We start from the raw sequence: 18,944 nt of genomic DNA, 5'->3' as shown, positions 1-18,944 counted from the left end.
ACTGGGATTTGAACCTGGGTGTAGCTCTTAATTGCTGCATTATACCACCTTCTGGTAGTGGACGTAAGTGGCAGTTAGTCATGTCTCATAATGATGTATTTGTTACTGACTCTGCTCTCAGAAAATAAATAAGGGAAATTTGCCTAAAGAATAGGTTAAAATGGCTAAACTCCTGTCTTGTGTTCTAACTTAAAGAGCCATTTAGAGAATCAGTCTGTCTCGGGGTAGTAAGAAGAATAGACAAGATGAGTTGATTGGTGTATTTCTTAAATGTTCATACTCCTTTGTGTGCGCGCTCGGGCTTGCTGGTTGTTGGTCTGGTAGCCAGGGTGGTGCGGGTAGCGAGGGTGTAGACAATGATGTGGATGCCGAGTGAATAAGATGGGCTCCCTGTGCTGGAGCCCGCGGTCCAAGTACAGGGGCGAGAGCTGGACACAGATGATAATAAAAATTAAAAGGGCTCGGCACCATGGGAGAAAGCGTATGAGCCCAGAGGGGTTTCTGGGACCATGGATGAGAAAGTCAGGGAGCTTTCTGGGGGAGGTAGCACTGGTGCTGTGCCTTAGGCTTGCAGAGAGGGGGCCGGCAGTCTGGCCAGATGGAGCGTGGTGAGCGAGGGAGATATGCGTGAGTGTGTGCAGGGACAATTACTTTGTTGGGATAATTGGAAAGGAGGAGGATGAGGCTGGGAAGGTGAGTTGGGGCCCACTTCTGCAGGAACAAGCTGAGGAGGCTGGCCTTCAGCTTACAGGCCACTGATTTTCAAAGTGCGCTTTGACCAGCAGCACCCTGCGCGCTGGTTAGAAATGCACATTCTCCAGCCCAACCCCGGATGCAGTGAAGCAGAGTCTTGGGTGGGGGCCCCCCTGCAACCGACCCTCCAGGTGGTGCTAATGCGCACTGGAGTTTGAGCGTCGCTGCTGGGGGGCAGGGGAAGCTGTGAGGCTTGCTGAAAACAAGGCGATCTCCAAAATCCCAGACTAGAGCCACTCTGGACCCAACAGCTCTTGGCCTCTGTTCCCACGGTTCAGACGTCAAGGCTCTGAATAGTTACGGGCAATACCCGTGTTTATAGCGCAGCCTGGATTCAGACGGTAAACTTGGGTGGCTTTCAAAAATTTGGTTTCAAAAAAAACTTTTTATCCTCAGATCCTCTTATAAAATCTCACGTGGTGCTGGTATATAATACAGATTAGAGAGAAGCCTCTCAGTTGAAAGGAGGAGGAGCCCAGGGCCCTGCTTGTTCGGCCTCCCTTCCTGCAGCCCCTGAGGACCCCCTCCCAGCCCCCCGCCCCCAGAATGGCCCCACAGGTACCCCAGAGGTCCTCCCTTTTCTGGTACAAACACAGACTGAGCCTCAGAGAGGGTGGGACTCGCCTGTTCCACCAGGAGCACTGTGGCAGAGCTGTCTGAAAATGTGGGTACACTTCTGCCACACTTTGTTTCTTATTTAATAGAAGGAATCCATAGTATCTCCAGCTGGAACAGCTGGATAGAGAGCTACAGAATCTAGGAAGCGTTTGGCACCCCTCCTCATCCTAGCACTCGGCATTTTGCCCAGATGCCTGATGTTTCTTAGTGGGAGATCATTTATAACCACTTCCAAGTGCTCCCTTTCATCTAAGCCAAATAACACATAATCCCCACTTGATGAGCAATTAGATAAGACCGCCTCAACACTCTACATGGCTTGAAGATGAGTTTCTTTTTAATGAGAAATTCCTTGACACACATTTACGCCCGCTCTGGTTTGTAATTCCTAACTCAGCGAATGTCAGGATTGAAAGCGCTCTTTAAAATCCTCAAGTTCAGCCCCCTCGTGTTGTAGATGAGTATCTGAGGTCCAGAGACGGAGCTTGGAAAGTCCCACGGAGGGATGGTTTGGCAGAGCCAGGATGGTGGCTCAGTTGGGTCCTGTCCCCACCACCCCCGGTGCCACCTCCTTTCCCTTCTCATCTTGCACGGTCCCCTTTACTGGAGAAAGGGATTACAATAGGGACACAGTTCTGCACTATTTTTTCCCCTTCGTCCTGATTCCCTTTGTCACATATTAATATGTGCTTGTCACGGGGCCGCAGACAGGTTTCATTAAAATTGTCTTCTGATCAGAGAAGAAAGGATGTTTTCTGACAAAATAAAAAGTGTCTCTGTGGTCCAAGGAGACCACAGAAGGCCAAGTTCAGCCGTAAATAAAGAGTTGGAAAGGAAAGGAACAGGAGGCGGAAATAAATTGCAGCATTTTCTATTTGCTGAAGGTTTTCATTATACGGCACACGTGGTGTCCATTTTTCCACTCTCAGGCAGGCACTTTATTCTGGGTCACCCTCATTCAGCATGTTTACTATACGGAAAATCGTTTAAACACATTAAATTAATTATATCCGTGACTCAATTTCAATTGATTCAGTGTGCACATTCTGGTCTGGGAGCCGGGCCTGTGGTTCCTGGTTGGCATGCTAAAGTAGAGATTTCTTCCATTTCTTCCAGGCGTCCTAAATGGGAACTCTGGCGTTAGCTTGGGGCCCAGCTCTGTTTTACCTTCTTAGGAGCCCTCCTCCCAGCTACCCTTCTCAGGGAACACTGGGATGTGGATTCTGTGTCCCCACCTGCACACTGATGGCCTGGGGGGTCCCGCCTGCCTCTGATTCCCTGAGTGTGCTGTTCTGAGTTTTGGTCCTGTTATTATCTCTTACCTCTCTATGGTCTGCAAATCTCAGAATGCTTCCCCATGTGGAAACTTCTCTTCTGCCAAATGTGTGAACAGAAACTCAGGCTGGAGTTGGCTATTTAAGGTATCAAAAGCCCAGAGCATTCTGAGAATCCCAGCTCAGCAGGTTTCCTCTAGGGCAACATTCCTAACCTTCTAGATGTATGAGAAGCTCCCAGGGAACTTCCTTAAAAATTCTGATTTCCCAGCCCCACCCAGAACTTCTGATCCAATGGCTTTGTGGTAGGACCAAGGAATTCACATTATTAACAAGTAATCCTGGTGATTCTCAGATAGTAACCCTGAGAATTGCTTGGGGCTCTGATGGATGTGCCCCCACATATATGTGCCCACGCATGCACACACACTTTTTGATTTTAAACCTGTCAGAGATGTATTTGTTCCTACATTTATTCACTCCTGTAGTAGCCCCTGGGCTGGGTGCTGGGAGCTGGAAGCATGGAAAGGACTAATGGTATGGTCCCTCCCTTACGAATTCCCTGCCCAGTGGGGGATATAGACAAGTAGATGAATAATGGCTGGTCACTATCTAAGGTCTGTCCAAGGCCCTTGGAGGGAGGATTCCATTCAGCTTATGGGAGTAAAGACCAGAGGGCTGTCCTCAATTTTCCTGCAGTTCAGTAAGCGGAACTCCATGTATGGATAATTGCGAGGTGCCCATGCTCTGCGTTCTCACACGGCCATGTGTTGGGTAGCAAGGATGCAAGGGCTCCTCCGTGCCCAGGACTGATGGTGATATACTGCGATTTAACAGACGCCCTCTAATTAGGTGTTCCTACCAAGGATTTACTAAATTCATCGACCAGCTTATATCCATAACTCTTCAAAACATGCTTGGGAACATGTGCTAAGTATCCAAGTAAAAATCAAAGCCTTCATTTTCTTTGGGTGATCACTTTTTTTAAAGATTTTATTTATTTGAGAGAAAGAGAGAGAAAGAGCATGAGCCAGGGGAGAGGCAGAGGGAGAAGCAGACTCCCCACTGATCAGGGAGCCCGACTGGGGACTTGATTCCAGGACCTTGAGATCATGACCTGAGCTGAAGGCAGACACTTAACCGACTGAGCCACCCAGGTGCCCCAGGTGATCACTTTTTAATTTTTTCCAGTTTCCAGTCTCTTAAAACAAGGATGACATACCAGATCTCAAGTGGACAAATCCTCTAGGCATGTCACCCTAGGATATGATGGCTCTAACTCACAGTATACCCCCTTTAGTAAATGTTCCTTCTGATTTGTCTCTTAAAATGACATCATATTTACTTCCTGGTACCTAGGATGGAGGCTAAATTAATATAATCTCATTGTATTTTTCCTGGAAAGTTACTGAGGGTATGCACCAAGTTTGCTTGGGGCCTATGAGGCTTTCAAGAGCATTTGGCCATGCAGAAACTGAAAGAAGCTCCTGGGGAGTATCTTTGATTATAAGAAGAGGGCCCATTCTCTCTAAACTATTTCCTGTGATTGCCTCCTCACTCCCCATGGACGGACCTAATGTAGAAGCAATCCAAAGTTCCTCCAAATAATAGCCCCATTCTTCATCGTCTGCCCAGCCTCTCAACCACCTATGGGTCTGGACATCTCGGTGTAACATCTGTCGGGGGAGGCCAGCAGCCTCAGCTTCGGGCGTGTCACGTCTAATGGCGGTTATGTCTAAATGGTCACACCGAGGAGATGACAAAGAACAACAGATGGTGATTTGCAGAGTTTATTGATCTATTTGCTTTTGTTGCTGGTGAACAGGAATCCAGCCTTCGCTGGTGTGTCCCTTAAACTTCAAATCATTATGCAAGATTCGTATAAAAAAAATTATCTCCACTAAGACTCAAATACTGCCACCGTGCTCCCCCTGCCATCCTACCTGGATAGAGGGCATCCCAGAGTAAACTCAGTTTGGTTCGAATTCCAATGACTGTAGGTAGTTAGGGGAAGCCAGTGAGATCCTCGTCCCAGGGGGATGTTAGCTGAAGCCCCTTTTTATGTCACGCACACTGCTGCCTCGTCCTGCTGGGATGCTGAAGTTGTGCAGTTGATTTTTTATCTAAATAGGAAACTTCATACCACACACACACGAATTAGTGAAACATCATCTTGCTAGAGTTAGCGCATCTCGCCTGCCTGTCGCATCTTTCGGACTCCTGGTCTTATTCTCTAAGACATGTTAACCTACGGGCTTTGCACCAGCCACCCATTTGTGATTTGTATCTGGTATCAGCATTTCCAGTTGAATTTGAGTGAGATAAGAAACAGAGCACTAGGAAGTCTACCCAGGAGTAGAGAAAACCCGACCAATCCCGGATCTGACTCCTTCTGGGACTGGTCATTCCGCCAGTCTTGACTCCATCCCCTGGACTATCAGGATTCTGGCTGTTTCTCGATTTTGTACTCGAGGCTATCACTAGGAACTTGTCAGAAGCTCTGCAACAGTCTGACTGTGATGTGTCTACCGTGCATCCTAGAAAATGGTGCTTGTCCCAGTGACGTCGCGCTAGCTGCCGACGCCACTCAAGCTTTCCTGTTTTAGGGCCTTGCTTTCATGAGCCTCTCTGTTGGCTGTTCCCAGGAGCCACAGCACCCCCCAACTGCCGTTGCGCCCCACCTGTCTCTGCCCCATCCCAGACTCTGGGAGCTCCGGGGAATTGTATCAGACACAAACTTTACGAAGGAGCTGATTTGAGAACCTGGCAAATGCCCTCCCCTGTCCCCTGCCCCAAACTCAGATAAAATGTACCATGGCTCGGGGCATGGCAGTGATGAATTACAACAGGAAATGCAAATCTGTGAAGTCAGACAAAAGGAGGCCACAGTCCACTGCTTAGAGCTGTGTGCCCTCAGGGAGATTATTTATTTCTCATCTACGGAGGGAAATATAACCTACTTCATAGGGTTGAGACGGATAAGTAATGCTGGTGATTAGCTCCCCAACTGCAACATCATTATTTCTATTATTATTACTACTGCTGTCCCCATGGTGACTTTTCAAAGAACAGAGTTTATGTGGGTCTAATCAAGCAGTATTCAGAATCAAGTCCAGCAAAACAATCATTCTGTACCTACTAAGTGCCAGTCTGTTTATACATATACTATCTCATTTAATTGTCTCAATAATAAATCAGTTAACTTGTATTAAGGTTGTGGCGGTTTAATATCAAAACAGAATGGCGTCAACCCTGCCTGTAAGCAAGAACACTTCCAGTTTTCTACCTGCTGCCATTCACTCTGGGGATTTGATACTCACCTTAGAAGTGGAAGGTTTTTGCTTGCAGACCCCCTTCCGTTCCTCTCTTTAGTCTGGCTCAAACTCCCACGGCCCCGAGAATTAGCAGTCAGCATTACACACGAAAGCTAGCTACAGCAGATCCTGTTGGTGTCCCAGCCAGATCTCCTGGGATCTCTTTTAGGGCTTTGGTCAGGTCTGCCCAGCCCCTCGCCATGCAGGTCTCCCTGCTGGTGGCTCACACCTTGGGTGATTGGAGGTGCCCGGGACCCACACCATAGCCCAGCGACCCGCCGCGGTGACTAGCTGGTGTGGTCCTATGACACCAGGGCTAGGCACTCTCCAGAGCTACCCGTGGGATTAGGCTGAGGCTGGCCCTCACCCGAAACCACATTCTTGGCCTTTTCTGTCTCCTCTCTCCCTTACAAGTTTCTCCTGAGAACACATCTTTTAAAAAAATCGCTTGCACACAATTCCCTGTCCTGGGCTTCTGGAGCTTCTGGAGGACCCAATTGAAGACACCCGGGTATCATTATGGGAAATGTAAACATTCTCAAGAGGGAATTTTTCCTATGACCTAATTGTCATCTCTGCCTTTAAGTTTAGCAGCAACCCTCCCCCGTCGCTTCCCTTACACCCGGGAGAGGGTTCTGGACTCTTCTCCCTGAGTATACTCAGTTGCCTCTTGCTCCTGGCCCTGCCCATTGCCGTCAGCCTGTGGGAGAGCCGTACTTGCCTCCTCTGATGAATTAGCAGCTCCCAGATTTGCAGGGACCACTTTTCATGCCTCTGGTCACACCGTTCTGCACCCAGCACTTTACACCTGGTAGAAGCTCTTCGCCACTGGTAACCTTGAATTAACTTTGTTGGATGGCATCCACACGTGATTGAGAAATTCCGTCACACTCTCCCAGTCTGTTGCCTTCCAGGCTTCTAGAAACTAAAAAGACTTCTTCTGCCCAATAAATAATTAGAACTGATAAGAGAAGTATTAACAGGATCTATAGTTATTGAATCTGCTAATAATGATCCCCATAGTCTTGCTGTGATGGCCGGCATCAGAGTTTCACACAGGCTGTGGAAATCTCCCCAGCGTGTATGTGTGGGGCTGGGGACAGGGCTCCTGAGGCAGGAGAGAGGCAGGAGAGAAACCCACCCTCCAGCCCGCTCCCTGGTCTCTCCCATCCCTGTCTCTCTGGGGCTCAAGTCGTAGGGCCTGAGGGGGAGAGGGGTTGCTGATGGACCCTCTGTGACTTCAGACTGTCAGGAGTATTTTCTAGAGGTAATTGCTAGCCATAAACAACTATAATCATCATTATCATCATCATCATCATCATCATCACTGTGTGACTACCCTTGTGCACAGAGTACATTTATAGTCGCCTTCATTGTTCAGTGCAATTCCATTTATTAACATAATGCTAATAATAGCTATCAATTAATGAACTCCTACTGCATCCCAGGCAGCACCCTAAGCATGGTACCCATGTCACTGAATGTGATGCTCTAAACAGCCACCAGGTGGGGGATGGGTAATTCCACATGCCCGGAAGCCTCCTCCCAATGAGCTGTGTCCTGCTCTCTCCCCTCTGTCCCATCTCGCCCACATGTCACCTTGTCAGGGAGGCCTCGCCCACACCCTATTTAAAATCACAGCTCCTACCCCCTCATCCTGCCTCACCACAGTTACCCCCACCACAGGGCCTCCCGTAAGACTTAGAGCTGGGTGCCTGGGACATACTAGGTACCTGATCAATCTTTGTTTAATGAGTGAAGGATTTCGATAATTAATGACCATGTCATAGATTTTTTTAAGAGCAAGCTGAGCAAAGATAAATGATGTACCCAGTATCCTCCAGGCAGCGAGTGACAAGAGTTGATTCAGAACTGCGCAATCTGGCTAACTCAGCAGCCCATGTTCTTCACCATTTAGGTGTTCTGTTAATTCCGCCGGCTTTGCTGGGCTCCCCCCGTGTTACTGGTGAGCCTCGTTCAGCATCACATCCTAGTTGTTCTGATTCTAAAGGCAGGTGTCTCCAAATCTTGTGTTCCTAGGCGCCGCGTGGCTGCCCCCCCGCCCCCGTTTCTTTAAACACAATTACAAATGACTGCAGATAATGTACAGCACAAGAAAGAAACCTACTCCTTCTGCTGTCAGATAAATTTGAAAGATCAAAATAATGTGGTTTAGCAATTTGTTTCAATTGATGCCTAGCCTTCCAAAGCTTGCAAGTTTGACTTTCTCAAGTCAGGGAAAAAATAGCTGTTTCCTTATGAAAAGTAGTGTGGGGGAGTGTATCGTCTCATGAGAGCTTCAACAGAAGCCCTATGTACAGACACTGTCCAGGTCTCTGTGAGAAACAAAGGAAGGAGCCAGTGACAAGGCGGTCATAGTAACAATCACTGTAATGACAAATGTCATGATAATGGGAATGGCTATAATTTTGAACGCTCACTATATGCCGGGTGCTATGCTAAGCTCTGAAATGCATTATCTCATCTGATACTTATAATAACTCTGGTGATGGGTTGAATTGTGTTGTGTCCCCCTAAAAATCCATATCTGAACTCCTAACCCGAAGTGCTTCAGGATGTGACCTTATTTGGAAATAGGGTCATTGCAGATGTAATCAGTTAAGATGAGGTCCTACTGGAGTAGGGTAATCCAATTTAACTAGCATCCTTATAAAAAGAGGAAAATTGGATACAGCCACGCAGACGGGGAGAACACCACGTGCAGATGAAGGCAAAGAGGGGCTGATGCTTCTACAAGCCAAGGAACACCAACGATTACCAGCAAACCACCAGAAGCTGGAGAGAGAGGTGTGGAACCAACTCTCCCCCACAGCCCTCAGAAGGAACCAGCCCTGCCGACACCTTGAGCTTGGACTTTCAGCCTCCAGAGCTGTGAGACATGACATTTAGATTGTTTAAACCACCCAGTTTATGATATTTTGTTAAGGCAGCCCCTAGCAAACTAATACAACCCCACAGAATGGAGACTGTTGTTACCAGCATTTGGCAGGTGAGAAAACTCAGAGGTTAAATAATTTACCCAAGGTTGGACACAAGACACAGCCTGGCTTCTTAAAAAAAAAAAAAAAAAAAAAAAAATTAAAAAAAAAAAAAGGGGCGCCTGGGTGGCTCAGTTGGTTAAGCGACTGCCTTCGGCTCAGGTCATGATCCTGGAGTCCCGGGATCGAGTCCCACATCGGGCTCCCTGCTCAGCGGGGGGTCTGCTTCTCCCTCTGACCCTCGTCCCTCTCGTGCTCTCTGTCTCTCATTCTCTCTCTCAAATAAATAAATAAAATCTTAAAAAAAAAAAGACACAGCCTGGCTAATTTTCAACCCTCGCGGTTAACCATGATCCTACACCTAGACAAGCTCTCCTCCATTAGGGGGCAAAAGAATCCCAGCCAGAGAAGGACAGAGCTGAAAGGAGCCAGTGAGACCAGCATGTCTTACCACGCACTGTGCAGGTGGGGAGTCTGCGGCCCTGGTGTGAGGTGGGGCTGGAGCCAGGGCCCTGGCCCCTCATCTCTAGGTGGGCAACTCTCCCTGACGTCCAGCTTCTACCGCCCAGGGGAAAGTTCTGTGCCTCTCAGTGGGGCCAGCCAGTCCCAGAAGCAGCTCCTTACATTTTACTCACTTCTTCCCTGACTGGGGGAGCAAGGGTATTTGCAACCCCGTGTTACATTTTCTTCTCGTTCATGTATTCAAAAATAACCTATACGTTTCCTTTTCGGATTATGAAAATAATACTTGATCAGAAAGAAAATGTAAAAAGTACAGGCAAGCACCAAAAAGAAAATCAAAATCACCCGTAACTTCGTCATTCAGACGGGCCCACTTGAAGCACCACCCTTCACACTCAGCTGTGATCTTTTTTTTTTTTAATTCTTTTACAGCTATTTGTTTTGATCCCTCACATTATAAAGCTTTTTCTATGACAGTGGCCCTCAATCATTTTAACCCCATCTTTCTTTTTTTATTATGATAAAATATACATAAAATTTACCACCTTAACTACTTGTAAGTGCAGAGTTCAGTGGCATGAAGCAGTCTCCTCATTGTGCAGCCATCAGCCCCCCAATCTCCAGAGCTTGTTCGTCTTCCCAGACTGAGCGTCTGTACCCATTGAATACTAACCCCCCCCATTAGGTGCAATCATTTTTTTTAAAGATTTTTATTTATTTATTGACAGAGAGAGAGAGAGTGACTGGGAGAGAGAATCTGAAATAGACTCCACACAGAGCATGGAGCCTGACGCGGGGTTCGATCTCATGCCCACAAAGTCATGACCTGAGCCCAAACCAAGAGTAGGAGGCTTAACTGACTGAGCCACCTGGGCACTCCGGTGTGATTATTTTAGAACTATTATTTATTATGGGAAAGCTGGTTTAATTTATTTATTATTTATATTGAAAAGTATTTGTAAAGATATAAGTAGTATGCTAACTAATTTTAGAGGAAAGTTATTTGCAAGCTACTGCTAACCAAATAGTCATTAGCCTAGTAAAAGTTTCATACAGAAATTTAAGAACGTACATTTTAAAATGTTGAGAATACCGTGAGCAAAATTTTTAAAGTAAACAATTAAAGTTTACTTTAAAGTAAAATACAGGTAAATAGGAGTGACATCCCCACTGTTGAGGAAAACACTCAGATAAAGATAGACTCAGATCCTGTGTGAAAAGCAAATCTGGAGAGCCCCGTAACACATCACGCGCATTTCTCCTCGCCTGAGGCCAGAATACCACCCCCAAGTGCGTGTCAAGGTGTGTTAGCCTGTGCACTTGCTAAGTGGGAGGGAGGCCTTCTGCCATCAGGGGAGGACAGCTGACAGAAACTTCAACTGACAAGACACACAGCTTTAAACACTGCTGGATGTCAGCTCCGCCTGGGTGTGCGAGTGCAGCGGTGACTCACACACACGTGGATGTGACCCTGTGTGAGGCCAGCCCCGTGTCAGGGAGCAGAGGGAGCTGGGAAGATCCATCTTCTTCTGGAATTGCAACCCCCTGTAGCCCCCTTTCTTTCTCACCGGAATTCAAGCTTCCTGGGATTCTTACTTAAACAAGAATTGGTCAAATTGTAATTGGCCAGGGCGCCTGGGTGGCGGGGTTGGATGAGCGGCTGACTCATCAGGTTTCGGCTCAGATCATGATCTTAGGGTCCTGAGATCGAGCCCCGCGTTGGGCTCCATACTGGGCATGGAGCCTGCCTAAGTTTCACTCTCCCTCCGCCCCTCCCCTAGCTCACGCACATGCGCACACTCTCTCAAATCAATAAATAAATCCTTAATAAATAAACAGTAATTGGCAAATTACTCAGTTGCTAGGCCTGGAGTCTGGTCAGGGCACTGCGAACTGTGGAAGGGGGTGTGGGAGGGATAGGACTGTGGGGTGGGGTTGCCCACCTTTGCCATCAATTGTGTGAAATGCTTAGCATCACAGACTCTGGAGACAGACTTCCTAGGTTCAGACCTTGGCTCCACTTGCTAGTCAGGTAAACCTGGGCAAGAGCTTAATCTCTTTGTGCCTCAGTTTCCTTGTGTGTAAAATGGGGATAATGCCTTAGATTGGGCTCCCTGTAAATAGGCTCTGAGCCAGAACACTGGGTGTGGCGGGTTTATGGGAGGGTGAACTCAGGAGATGTCCTGTAAGGGAGTGAGGACGGCGACTTGGGGCAGAGCTAGAAGCTGATCCGAAATGTGGTTGTAACTGAGGCTGCAGTTGCTGCTGGGAGCACTCGGGAGCTGGGATGGCCCTCACAGTTGTCCACAGCGAGACATGGAGCCCGGGCCTTTGTAGCTTCCCATCCGCCAGTGACTGGCCATGGCCGGGCCCTCGGAGGGGTGCTTCCATGGGCAAGGAGGTTCCCCATGGTGGAGGGTAATTCCCAGTAGGAGACCCAGCTGGGACCCTCAGTCTCCAGCATTCCCAGGAGCTGGAGGATGGTGCTTCAGCCGTAAAGAGGAGAGCTAAGCAGAGTCCCCCCAAGGATACCCTACAGATAACAACAGGGCCTACTGTATAGGGTTGTGGGGATTAAAGAGGTTTATGCATGTAGGGTGCAGGACACGATGGAAGTTAAATTACCACAAGAACAATAAGGAGGGGTACATCCCGATACCAGCTGCACACAGTCCTCTAGACCCGCAAACACCTGTGATTAACTTTACAGGAGGGACAGGGGGTTGGCGGGCCCCACGTCACTACTCCAGCTGCATTCTGTCAGCTCTTACCGTCTTTGGGAATTCCCATTCTCACAGTCCTATGCACACGAGCAAATGCCCTCACATGGACTCCAAAACCATACACACACACCCCTAACTATGTGATTTATGGGTGTTCATAGTCTTTGCGTACGTAGCTATTTGTCAGTCTATTCTGCTTGTTTTCAAACTTGTTTTCCAAAAGAGATTTTACAGAGAATCCCAATATCATGGTCCCTCAGTTAACATAAGATTACATTTAACATTTTTTTTTTCTTTTAAATTTGCTTCTTGGGGGGCATCTGGGTGGCACAGTCCTTAAGCGTCGGACTCTTGATTTTGGCTCAGGTCATGATCTTGGGCTTGTGAGATCAAACCTGGCTTCGGGCTCCACACTCATGTGGAGCCTGCTTGAGATCCTCTCCCCCTCCCTCTGCCCCTCCCCCCACTTGCTCTCTCTCCTCTCTCTCTCTCTCTGTCTCTCTCTCAACCTCCCCCTCTCAAAAAAAAAAAAAAAAATTGCTCCTTCGAAGACTCCTCTATTAACCCTCCTCGTTTATTAAAAAATAAGCAAGCCAATTTCTGCAGTAACAAAGATGAAGCAAAGCTGTAACGGGGAAGCTAGCCTGGGCCCTCGGGTCAGCCCACCCCGGTCAGCACCCAGGCAGGGCGGGAGGGAGGAGAGAAGCCATGATGGCAGGTCCACGCACAGCGCCTCAGAGGTGGGAGAGGGCACGATCTGAGCTGGGACCCAGACCTACATTCTTTATTTTAATAGCTGTGTTTGATTTTAATGTGTGCAATAAAAATATAACTAGCACTTAAGGTAGCAAGAAGGGGTTTCTTTTGTAGGTTTTTTAAGAGGCAGATATTTAGTAAAGAAAAGCACAGATGGTACGTGGAGGCTGCAGAAATCACTAAGGTGATACACATATCATGGGGGTTTCTTACTGCTTTATCTTTATCTGGAAAGGCACTTTGGCCGTCCTCTTCAAAGGTGAAGAAATGAATCACAGAAGAGTGGGGGAGAGAGAGAGAAACCAACAGCAGAACAGTGGTCATTGTGGGTGGCCTGTCTAGTCACCAAAGCAGCGAACAATACTGTACTTTTACACCCGAGATTTTTGTGGTAGGATTAATAGCCTTTTTGTTGCATGCCCTTTCACCGCATTCTGTGTGTTCATAACAACAACAACAACAAAAAATGGTGTTTGGCCAGGGGGTGGGTGTCCATTAAACAGACAAGAGCCGGGCTGCTTTGGGTAAGCTGCCTATGGCAGCTGATGGAATTTGGCCCTGGAGCCCAGTACAGTGTGGAAATCCCTGCCCTCATCCTGGTTGTGCCATCATCTCGACTCCGAGTACTTGGTTAGCTTAATGGTGGAGTCTTCTCCTACCCACTCCTTGAACGTGGGGTCTTAGAAAGACCCTTGCATTCTCAGTTGCTAGCTCACAGTCTGGCCTCTACTAGAGTCTCAGCTCATGGTCAGTAAACAAATACATCAGAGATTTTTATTACCACATGTCCCCCACCTCCTTGACATCTCTTAAGGACTTTACACACAGTAGATATACAGGAAAGACTAGTTAGCTGGTTGGATGGGTGAGTGGATGGGTGAAGGGGTGGGCGGGTGAGTAGACAGTTGGAAGGTTGAGTGGATGGGTGAACGGCAGCTGGATGGGTGTGTGGGTAGGTGAATGGATACAGGAAGAGATGATGGAGAGAGAGAGAGACAGGTATATACAAGGATAGATGGATGAATGGATGAGTATGTGGGCGGATGGATGGATAGGTATGTGGATAGGTGGGTGGATGGGTGGATAGATGGAGAAGGGGCAGGTGGGTAGATGGGCAGGTCAGTGGTCAGACAAAGATGAATGAGTGGATGAGTTGGTGGGTAGATAGGTGGGTAAGAAGGAATGAGTGGGTGAACAGCAGGCCCAGAAGAGGTAATTGCAATTCATATGTGTCGGCTTCGTTCTAATCAAAGCACATTTTCTCTGGGAGGATCTACAGAGGTGATGGCCCTGATGTCTTGACTCCTCTTCTGTACAAGTCCTGACCTCTAGAAAGCGTTTGCTGCATTTTCTGATGTGAAACCCCATATTGTCATCTGACTCGTGGAAATACATGTTTCATTTCATGCCATTATTCTTCACTCACACTTCACCCTTTCAGGAATCCGGCCTCATTAAAATCTGTCCTCTACCCAGTTCCTCTTTGAGGAAGTTCCTTGTTAGGGCATTTCTGCTGTGAAATGTATCACACCAACTGATGTGAGTGCCAACCTGAATGCTAAAGACTGTTATTAGCAGATTTAGCCTAGAGATGTTTCAGAGTTGTCAGTTCTGATGTTCATAGGATTATATTTTCAAACATCATCACACATCCTCTATGACAGACTTGATTACTGTGATGAACTAGTTTTCTTCCTTTAAGAAATGTTCCGGTTGCAAAAATGATTCTGAAAGCATTGGTGAAAAATTCCAGGCAAAACTGAAGTGACACCATCTCATTTGGGTGGCTCATTTACCTTCCTGGGAGAGGCAGCCCAGTGCGACAGAAAGAGCACTGGACGTGGAGTCTGCAGTCCTAGGTTTGCATGATGTCCCCACCATCTTAGCAGTGGTGACCTTGGGGAAGTCTCTAATCTTTGCATTCTGTGCTGCAAAATGAGACCAGTGACCAGAGCCCCTTGCTTGGTTGCTCTGGAGATGAATTAAGGAAAGTGCGTTACAAACTGTAAAGTGCAGTGTGTGATTGAGGAGAGAGGGCAGGTGAGGGGTCCCTAGTAGAAGAAGAAAGAAAGCCATAATTCATCCATATCATTTTATTTATTTATTTTGGTTCCCAAGTTTTATTCCAGAACTCATACAAAATATTCCAGATAAATGAATTTTATTTTTTTAAAGATGTTTATTATTTATTTGAAAGAGAGAGAGAGAACGAGAACACAAGTGGTGGGGAGCAGCAGAGGGAGAGGGAGAAGCAGACTCCCTGCTGAGCAGGGAGCCCAACGCGAGGCTTGATTCCAGGACCCCGAGATCCTAGCCGAAGGCAGACGCTTAATGACTGAGCCACCTAGGCGCCCCCAGATAAATGAATTTTAATCTTCCTCTTCCTCCTTTTCCTCATCCTAGTTAATCTGGAAGTAACACAATTCGTAACTCTCTTTGCCATTAGCAACTCCGCGCAACCAATCACATAGATTATTCTTCTTCAGATGTTTTTTGGTGAGATATTTCAAATACCTTTTGAGAAAAAGTCACCTCAGAAGTTACAATAATCTTGCTCTCACTCCTTTCAATGGCTAGAACCCCTCCACTGAGATTCCCAGCTTTTCCATTCACTTGGATGCTCTTTGGAAGAAATGGCTCAAATTTGACAGGATCCATGATTCCATCTTCTACGGGGCGGGGGTGGGGGGTGGGGGGTAAGAGGTCAACTTCAGAACTTGCTTCTTTTTTTGCCCCCCTTCACTCCAGCCTTTTTCATGGGCACCATGGTGACAGCATGTATCTCTTTGTTTTGTTTTGTTTTTTTGCTTAAACAAGGGGAGAAATCAGATATTTATAGTGAAAAAATTAACTGTATGTCCAAGAACTAATAAAACACCCCTTCTGGGCCGTGGGATTTTTATTATCAGTGATGGAACCACTGCGTAAAAACCTGGCACCACCACAGGGAAGTGGCTGTTTCCTTTTGCTCGTTCATTCCTTCTATAAATATTTCCTACCACCTACAGTGTGAGAGGCATGGGGAGGGGGCTGCTATGGATACAGCGCTGAGCAGGGCAAATGTGGTCCTTGTACCCAGGAGGAGACAGATAGTAAGCAGATATTCATCTGAATAACTATTTGAATATAGATTGTGGAAAGTGCTCTGAAGAAAGCCACAGGGCATGTTGAGAACTTAGAAATGGAGGCCTGACCAAGGCTAGGGATCAGGAAAGACTTCCCTGGAGAAAGAAAAGAAAAGGGAAAAAAAAAAAAAAGACAAGACTTCCCTGAGATGACTTTGAGTTGAGAGTGAAGAATGAATAGGAGCTAACTGGGCAAAGAGGGTCAGAAGGGCATTCCTGGAAAAAGCAAAAGCAAATGCAAAGGCCTTGGGGTGAGAGGAGGTGTGGCACCTTTGAGAAAGCACAAGAAAGCCAATGTGGCTGGAACAGAGTGGGACAGGATGAACCTGGGGAGTGGGCCAGAGGGGTTAGGTGGAAGCTAGATCACGTCGCACCTGTTATCCTAAGACCACTGAGACCCTGTAGAAGGGTGTCTGGCAAGGGAGTGAACTGATTGCTGTTTTTAAGAAGGTTCCCCTGGCTGCAGTGGAGAGAACAGATTAGAAAGAAGCAAGAGCACCTGCAGGACACTGGTACTAACCTGTGATGAGTGGGGAGGGAGAGAAGCAGGTGGATTCAAGGCATGTTTGGGGAGAAAAAAAATGTCAGTCTTGACAGAAATGAGGGGGTGATCAAGGATGTACTTCTAATGCAGTTACTTTTCATTTTAAACTGAATATCTCTCAAGTTACATACACTACATACACTGTAAACATTCCTACAGTAAATGAAAGAAAAGCATCTATAGACTCTACGGTATTCTGTGCAGTGTAACATCTGGATAATCTGAAATTTTTCATGGTGGTCCAGGGGAAACTGGATGCAGCACTTACCCTTCCCGAGCCTGCAGAAAAATACTCCATGCATGCAGAGATCAGGACCCCGAAGATGTGCTCGGTAAAAACCAGAATTGCAAGTGTGCAGGACACATCTGATCTGAGCCTTTAGGTGCTCATGTTTCGTGGGGAAGCAGACATAATGTAAGCGGCCAGAACCCACTCCAGCCTGTCTACAAATGAGGTTACACCAGCACCAGGGAGACTTCCCTGGGGTGTTGCTCCTACCTGCCGAACAGCGTGACCTCAAGTCCCAGCACCCCACCCCACCCCCACCATTCCTCCAGTCTTCCCTCTGCGTCCCTGGAGGCATTTCCGTGTCTTCACAAATGGTTCCTTGCTTGGCCCAGTGCCACAGCTCCTTGGTGCCATCCAGTGCCTGCAGGCCATTCACGGAGGCCTCTCCCCACATTACTGCCAGATCTTTGTTCCTCAGGGCCCGCACGGGGCTGTAATGGCCTCAGTCTTCAGTGGGGGGAAGGCCACTCGGCCCCTTGCGCAGCTGGCCTCATACCACGTGGGAGCTCACTTGTCTCGGCTGGTGAGAGCCAACTGTGCCCCTGTCTTCCCAACTTCCTGTTCTGTGATGTCACATTAGTAGTGTGCAATTGGCCGTGACGGGAGGATTTACACCACAGTAATCCTCGAATACTACAAATCAGGACTTGTCCTCCCCTTGGAGAGCTTGTGGTTAAGCAGTTCCCAGCACGCCACTGACTGAGCCCGGAGCTCAGCGGCTGTGTCCTGGGCCCCACAAGCTTCCCTGTGAACACGGTGCCCTTAGGTTCAATCCCTGGGGTCAGGCTTGGAGACAGTGACCACACTGTCCTCTCAGCTCCCACTCCCTACATAACACACCCAAGTACCAGTACGTTAAACATCTCATTGTCCAGGGACTGTGGCCCCAACAAGCATCCGACAGGGGTAGGCTCTGAGTCCTGGCTTAGGCGCAGCAGGGACCCCTGTAATTACATAGCTGCATGTTGGAAGAGACTGGATATACTTTGTTTTTTGTTTTGTTTTTAAAGTTTTTATTCTATTTTGTGAGAGAGAGAGCGCGCGTGCGCACATGCGAGCACAAGTCGGGGGAGGGTCAGAGAGAGAAGGAGAGAGAGAATGTTGAGAATACTCCAAGTTGAGCATGGAATCCTACGCGGGGCTCGATCTCATGACCCCGATCATGACCTGAGCCAACACCAAGAGTCGGACGCTCAACCGACTGAGCCACCCAGGCGCCCCTGTACTTTGGAGAGACACCAAGAGGAGTATTTCAAGGTTCTAAGGGGTCATAGTAGAGAGACTCCATACCTGCTGGAGAAGACAGGATGAGGCCATTAGTCGATCTTTCAGTGATCGACTCACTCATACCAGGCCCTGTGTTCATGGGAATACGGAGAAAGTAAGACACATTCTACACCTGTGATGCTCACTGTGGTCACCCCTAGCCTCATTCAAGAGCATTTAAGATGTGGCTGGTACATAAATGTAAAAAAAAGACACCGATTTCAAAGATTTAGTACCCCAAATATATAAACTATCTCATTAATAATTTTTATATTGATTACATTTGAAATGATATTACTGTGGATATATGGGGTTAAAAAATTTATCATTGACATTAATTTTACCCATTTTTTTTTTTTTACTTTTTAAATATGGTTGCTGGGTGATTTAAAATGACATATGTGGCTCATATTCTATTGGTCATCATGGTTTAATCTTTGAAGTCGCTCCTGGCCCAGTGGTATAGACTTCCAGTCAAGACAGTCGGGCTGGACCTCAAAGGACAGGTAAGGTTTGGAAAATCAGAGACAGTGGGAGCAGGGAGGAGAATGTTTTATAGAAATAAGCATTCGGACCCTGCCCTCTAAGAGGAGTAGTGCATCCCTTTAGACCTTAAAAAAAAAAACTATACCTCTAGGAAGTTTTCCTCAGGAAGCAGTGGTGATATGAGCAAAGACATGGCCCTACTAGAGCACTCAAGGAAACATGGTTTGTCTTGGTGCGGGCAGGGGAAAAACTAGAAATCACCAAAATGTCCAATGCTTGGACATACAAGTGGGAGAGGGAGAAGCAGGCTTCCAGCTGAGCAGGGAGCCTGATGC

General features: G+C 47.4%; 1 protein-coding gene and 1 pseudogene across 1 annotated transcript in view; one reads left to right on the top strand and one right to left on the bottom strand.

Annotated features, from left to right (window-relative positions):
* Positions 1–18,944, top strand: part of GABBR2 (gamma-aminobutyric acid type B receptor subunit 2) — a 339,457-nt gene that overhangs the window by 204,821 nt on the left and 115,692 nt on the right. The gene's annotated exons all lie outside the window — the stretch shown is intronic.
* On the bottom strand, positions 15,269–17,251 carry LOC116641041 (annotated as a pseudogene).

Source organism: Phoca vitulina, unplaced genomic scaffold (genome assembly GCF_004348235.1).
Source record: "Phoca vitulina isolate PV1807 unplaced genomic scaffold, GSC_HSeal_1.0 scaffold21, whole genome shotgun sequence".
Lineage (NCBI taxonomy): Eukaryota > Metazoa > Chordata > Mammalia > Carnivora > Phocidae > Phoca > Phoca vitulina.
The sequence above is the reverse complement of the archived record's forward strand: the minus strand, read 5'-3'. Positions and strand labels throughout refer to the sequence as shown.